This window comes from Gopherus flavomarginatus, chromosome 16 (genome assembly GCF_025201925.1).
Source record: "Gopherus flavomarginatus isolate rGopFla2 chromosome 16, rGopFla2.mat.asm, whole genome shotgun sequence".
Lineage (NCBI taxonomy): Eukaryota > Metazoa > Chordata > Testudines > Testudinidae > Gopherus > Gopherus flavomarginatus.
In genome coordinates this window covers 6,189,554-6,196,442 of record NC_066632.1, presented here as the reverse complement: position 1 = coordinate 6,196,442, position 6,889 = coordinate 6,189,554, and the positions used below count along the sequence as shown (strand labels likewise).

Sequence of the window (6,889 nt, the reverse complement as noted above, 5' to 3'; positions counted from 1 at the left end):
CAAAATTTCTTCCTGCCAGTGTATAATTCTTTGTTTCTTCACCAGGGTCAGTTCTTAATGTCCTTTATAGTCAGGAATTCCTGGACTTTGGCAATGTCAGAGGAGTGAGTGTTCCTTCTATCTCGAAAACAGTCATGGTTCAGCATCCTACAGGGGAGAGGTTACCAGCACATCACCTGCCATGGTTCTGATTCATCTAGAAAAATCCAAAGGCACAGTAGATCTGTCAGTGGACAAGGGAGAGTTACTAGCACTTCACTTGTCCCTTTTCCTGCTGTCCAGAAGGCACAACAGAGCTAGAAGGAGGAATTGGCTAAACATCAGTAGGAGAATCTCCCGAGGTAGAAGAGTCTTTTTGCAGTGAGAATCTGGGTCCAAGCAGTCAGTCTTGGCACTTCACGCGGGGGTTGGTAGTCAGCAGGACTTAATAAGGGCCTTTCCAGCATGGAGCCAGGCAGTCTTTCGTTGGTGGACCTTTACATAGATCCAGTCTCCTGGTTCCAAGGAGTGGCAGGGCTGCTAGAATCTTTAGGTAGCGCTTCTTTACTTGCGAGAAAAGAAACCTAACACATTTCATTAATGGCTGGCAGTGTTTCACAGATCTCATAGCTGTTTGGGCACATTCAAGCCCCCCTTTTCTTGGTTGTCAGCCAAGTCTTAGCTGTGTGCAGTGTCCTTGAATGGGGCCAGTCTTATCTTTAGCCTAAGCATGCTAGCTATTTTTTTTTCAGTTAACTCATTCTGTTCTTTTTCCTTCTTCCCTTCTTGCTTCTTTTAATCTACAAGGAAACTTCCATTCTTCACTCATACACCTTTTTCCCAACAACAAACATAAACATTGTCATGATCTAGTCCATTAGTCTTATTATTCAATGTATGCCACATATACCCTTCCACTAAAATAAACCTTATTACAGAGCTTTGTAGCAACAAGCCAGAACAAGCACACCCACTTTGAGGCGTTCACTCAATACAACCTCTAGTCCAATAGCTACCCACCATCCCCAGCCCTCTGGTTAGAAATCCGAGGTAGCCAGAAGGATCCCATGTGCAATATGGGGAGTGGGTTAACTTTTCATGTCCTTGCTTCCAAGACTGTTGGGATGCAAATTTTAATAACAATTTTCCACTAAAAGATTTGGCCAATGAAGTTTCTTTTTCTTACTTACGGAAATGTATTAGACTTTAGTATATCACATTTTCCTGATTTTCCAAACACTTTGTATTCCAATTGAATAAAACAAGTATCTGCATTTAACCCTTCTGTTTGATTTTAAATTAGACTATCCATGAAAATATTAAACACAACAATTTTGGCCACGAGACAAACACCAGAAAACAGAACATAGAACACAAAACATAATTCCTATTGTGCCAGTAAATGCATGGTATGTTGAATGCTGTTCAACTGGCATCAGTTTTCTCTGATTATTTGAAAGACCAAACAAAAAACAAAAAAAAGATCTACCCCTTCTGGGCAGTCAATCATCACTTAAAATATACAAATACCCTTGTTGATTTCAGGCAAAACAGAGGAATTAACCCCATATTTTCTTGTATTTGTTTCATAGGCAGCCCAGGTTTCAGTGGCTTCTACCTGATCAGTTAGATAATTTGCATTAATACAGATGCTTTCTGGCTTGTTTTTGGATCCAAAGCTATCCACAGCTAAAGATTCTTACCTTAAAAGGGACATAATTAACTTACCAGAATTTTATTTACAAACATTTTAAAGACATCAAAAACTTTCCTCTTTAGCATTTCTTTCTGAACACCGGGTAAAGGCCATTTATTTAACATGTAATCCAAAGGGCTATCCTTAGAGGGTTTCCATTGAGACCCACTCATCCCTTTTCTGGCACTCAAATAGAGAATTAAACAGAAAGAAGAAGGGAATAATGGTCTAATCCAAAAATCCAAGCCAGCAATCTCTGCTTATACTGACTGCTATAGGGGACGGAAAGAAGGATCTTAATACGACCTCAGGGCTTCCTCTCATGCTATGACTTCCACCTGAGGAATTATGAACAAGAAGCTCAGTTCCGCACACACACCTAACACCCAAAGGTATAAGACAGAAATACAGTAACCAGGTAACCAGAATATAACCAGAACCCTATTATTTCCTTATCTTATTAGGGCTCACCTTACTCATGCAGTCCTCAACACACAACACCAACAGTACCAAGCAAAGCCAACATAAAATAACAAGGGTAAAACAAAACAGACAGTGTGAATTCTGCAGGGCTCCCCCATTCTTAATTGCTCACCAAACTGTGACAAATTTCTGTACCAATCTATCCCTCATGTCAGGTGACAAGGCTGACACTACAGGATCGTCGGGGAAGATAAAGAAAAACACACCATATAACTGAATTTTAAAGCTTCATTAATAAAATAATAGAACAACAACGGAGAGAGTGTTGGGAACGCTCCCACATCACTCAGGAAAAACCTTAATGCCCCAAGCCCTAAGCCACTTTCATATTCACACACGTACATCCAGACTGGCCACTTCTGTGTATAATGTTCAGAGAAGGGGGGAGAGGTGGATGGGAGTTTATCCTGTATACAGCTTGTACAGAATTTCCAACATGCTTCCGCTCTTGGGAGGGCTGTTCTTTTATGCCCTGGAATCTCCTGCTGCGTCTCTTTCAGAGATTCCAATCCAGGTCGGCTGCCTCTAGCTTCTTCCGTGTCACCAAGCCACACCGGCTCCGGGGTCACAAAGGCACACTGTTGGATCTCCCTGGACAGCTAAGCTTTGCAAATGTAATCTCAGTTCTGTAACTTGTAGTGCCTTTGGTTTGCCTCTGTCTATATTTTTTCACAGCCAGCTGAAGCCAAAAGCAGTTTTTCTTCATACTTAGCATAGTCTGCATTGATTCTTGACCTTGAACGCAGAGCAACTTTCTCTTTATCCCTGGGCCAAGCTGAAGTTCAAATTAACCCGTTCCTTTCCTCAATAGACAAATTGCTCACACTGTGTCAGGGCTTTTTGGTGATTAAAAGCTCCTCTTAGATGTATGATCTTATCTAGATTGAAGGTATCTTCTAGTGGGCATTGTTTAGGTGGATTTTCACACGTGTAAAGATTTCAATTCTCTAAATACCTGCAGGTTGTTGGACCATAATGCATGTACATGTAATATGCTGGGTACCCTTAGGGGTGAGGTGGAATGCTTAGACTGTCCCCCACCCATTTCCAATCACACACACACACAGGGTGATGCCCTGTCCGCGCTAGTGGCACATAAACTAAGGATCTCTCCCTACAGGGTGCTCACACAGGAGAGGCTAACAAGGACGCCACGACCCTCCTACATCTCTCTTCAGCAAAGAGCGTCGGCTAGTCTCAGGGAGTCGCGCTGCTTACTCTGATTGCATCCAGTGAAATGATCAGACTGTCAGTAGCCCACACCGGAAAGGAAAGGGGAAGGGTAGGTGGGTACACACACTCCTAGACCCAGTAGCTTCCTCACCGGATGATGCCAGGGACGAGTCCAGCCCACTTGGGGGTCGGACCTTCTAAGATCCTCACTGTTACTGGGCCTTGCGTTAGTAGTCCTGGTCATGAGCTTTCGCTTCGCAGAGTACTCTGGGTGTCTTCCGGTAACAGTCACCCACACTGGTGTGTGTGTGTGTACACCACACAACACACCACACACACACACACACACACCCCAAGGCCTTTATTCCAAATACCATGATGTTATCTGTACCTTATGTCCAGACCCAATACCATGAGGCAGTATGACAGCCCGTCTCTTGAAGCAGTAAAAAACCCCTCAGCACCGGTGCATACCTAATGCATTGCTCTATGCATTACCTAATGCATTTCTCTATGCTTACCTTGTTGGCCAGCCAAGCAGTTCCCCAGTACTGCTATAAACTCACCTTGTTGGTGCCTTTCCCCAATACCACCTTGCATCTGAACTTGCTGCACAGTCAATAAGTTCAGATGGCGTGAGCCGAACAGGGACAGAAGGCCCCACGGATAGTCCTCCTCCGATACCCCAATAGAGATTTCAAAAGGTCTCATACCTCTCTTGTGGCGCCATGGGGTTCGAAAGGGAATGATCCATAGCAGCTGTCTGTGTCTCAGTAGGTGTTGCCATCCCGGACGAACCCCCTAATTGTTGGAGAAAAACTCAGTTCTTCTTCGAGTGATTGCTCATATCCATTCCAGGTAGGTGTACGCGCCGCGCGTGCACGTTTGGCTGGAAACTTTTTTACCCTAGCAACTCCAGTGGGCCGGCAGGTCGCCCCCTAGAGTGGCGCCCACTATGGCACTAGATATATACCCCTGCCGGCCCGCTCGCTGTCCTCAGTTCCTTCTTACCGCCGTGTCGGTTGCTGGAACTGTGGAGTGCGGCTTTGCTGTCCTCCACGTCCCTAGCTCTCCTGTAACTTGTTCGTCGTCTAGTTTGTAAATAGGTTCATAGATAAGTAGTAGATAGTTTGTTAATATAGTAGTTAATTAGAGTCTTGTATATAGTGTTTAACATCGCTCGCGGGTGGACCGTTGCCCTCCCCGGCACCCGGCACCGGGCCCATGCCTGGCTCGCCGCGCTTCAAGCAGTGCTCGGCATGCAAGAAGCCGATGCCTACGAGCGATCCCCACGACGCGTGCCTTAAGTGCCTGGGGGAATCGCACATCAGCGAGAAGGCCAGCATTTGCAAGGCTTTTAAGCCTCGCACGAAGAAGGAGAGAGACCAAAGACTCCCGCGCTCTCCTTATGGAAGCGGCTCTGTCTCCGGCGCCGGCGGCGCAGTCAGCCAGTTCTACTCCGAACACCAGACCGCGCCGGCACCGGCAAGACTCCCCAGCACCGACCATCTCTGGCACCGGGAGCAGACTCACGTCCCTCGGCGTCTGCAACAACCATTCCAGGCAGGCCCGAGTGGAGCGCCCAGCACCTACCCTGGCCGCGGCACCCGCCTGCAGGGCTGCTGTCGACTCCGGGCCCGGAAGGTCCGTCGAGTACAGCCCTCCTAAGCTCCCCCTTAAGATCAGGGGTCGAGCTACGGTTACCGTCTACGCCGGAGACCTTTGCCTCGGCTCGGGACTTGATCGCAATGACGGAAACCATCGCAGCCTCAGCCAGCACCCCTGGGACGGGTAACCTCCAGGGGGTAAACCGATGCTTCGAGCGCTGTCTCCCGAGTCCCGGCATCGATCACCCCGGAGGCGTGAACGCTCGCAGCTCGGGGCGCCGCTCGGAGTCCCGGCACCGTTCTCCCAGGTGGTACCAGTCGTACTCGCGGCACCGATCGCCATCTGCATGGTCCCGGTCGGGCTCGTCTCACCGCCGGCACCGAGGACTCCAGGAGCCGTTCACCTCAGCGTTTCGGCTCCTCGGTCGACCTCCCGGCACTGAACCAGTGGTAGGTCCCCATCCCGTTCGACCTCCCGGCACCGCGCCGGTGGCAGGGTCCCGGTTCTTCGCTGCCGTCCCGGCACCGCGCTCATCGAAGGTCGCGGTCCCGCTCCCGCACCGACATCGCTCCCGATCCCGATCTGGATCCCGGCACCGATGTGGGTCACGGCACCCGAGCCTCGGCACCGAGGGGAGCGTCGGTCTCGGCCACACAGAGTCGCATACCAATCAGGCTCTGTGCCCTCCGTGGCCTTCTAGGGAGCCATCGGTCTCTTCACAGACTTACAGCGCCTATGCCATGGGCCAGGACAGACACTTGGCCCTGTTCCAGGACCCTCCACCACAAGAGCGAGGGCCTCAACAGTGGGGGTTTGGACCCCATGGGCGTATTCCCCAAGCCCAGGTTCCGCAACACACTACCCCCGCCCTACGGGGGAACGCAGACCACCGGAGGCGATGTATCTAGACCCCCTCACTCCCCGGAAGCAGACGGCAGGTCCAGTCACTGGGACCCAGAGCTCCCTCCAGAGACGGAGGTGCAGCCCCACATGGAACTCCCCGTGGACACTTTGTTGCCGGGGGTTTCCTCGTCCTCTTCCCCGGATGAGGCAGTGGCAGGTACCTCGTCCTCCAGTCCTCCCCTGCTGGATCTTAGGGCACACCAAGACCTCCTCCGCTGGGTGGCACAGAACCTGGACTGCAAGTGGAGGAGGTGTCTGAAATCGAGGACCCGTGGTGAGCATCCCTTTCCGCCCATGCGCCCACCAGAGTGGCCCTGCCCTTTATAAAGACAATCCAGGCCAAAGCCACCTAACATCTGGCAGTCACCGGCCTCCAACCCTCCGACCGCTCGAGAGGTGGAGCGAAAGTACATGGCCCCCTCGAAGGGCTATGAATACCTATACGTTCACCCGACACCCTGCTCGTTGGTGGTCCAGTCGGTGAACGACAGGGAGCGCCACGGGCAAGAGGCACCAGCGCCCAAGTCGAAGGAGGCGAGATGCATGGACCTCCTGGGCCACAAGGTCTATTCGGCGGGGACGCTACAGCTCCGGGTCTCAAACCAGCAGGCCCTCCTCAGCCGCTACTTTCTTCAACTCGTGGGTAGCGGCGGGGAAGTTCGCGGAGCTCTTGCCCCAGGACGCCCGCAGGAGTTTTCCACCATCCTGGACGAGCGCAAAAAAGTAGCAAAGAACATCGCTACAGGCGTCCCTTGATGCTGCCGACTCGGCCGCTCGACCCTGCCTCGGGGCTCACGTGCGCCGAATTTCTGGCTGCTTGGTCTCTGGCCTTCCACCGGAGCTCCAGCACACAATCCAGGACCTCCCCTTTGAAGGCCAGGGCCTGTTTTCTGATAAAACAGACCCTAGACTAAAAGACCTCAAGGACAACAGGGTCATAATACGGTCGCTGGGAATGCATACGCCTGCGACACAGCGCAGGCCATTCCGGCAGCAGAACCAGCAGCAGCAGCGGTGGCCGTACCCTCAGTTCCACCCGCGGCAGGA

General features: G+C 51.1%; 1 pseudogene; it reads right to left on the bottom strand.

Annotated features, from left to right (window-relative positions):
- The window catches only part of LOC127035546 (adhesion G protein-coupled receptor E3-like), a 17,412-nt pseudogene extending 12,319 nt beyond the window's left edge, over positions 1-5,093 (bottom strand).
- Between the last annotated feature and the right edge of the window lie 1,796 nt (positions 5,094-6,889).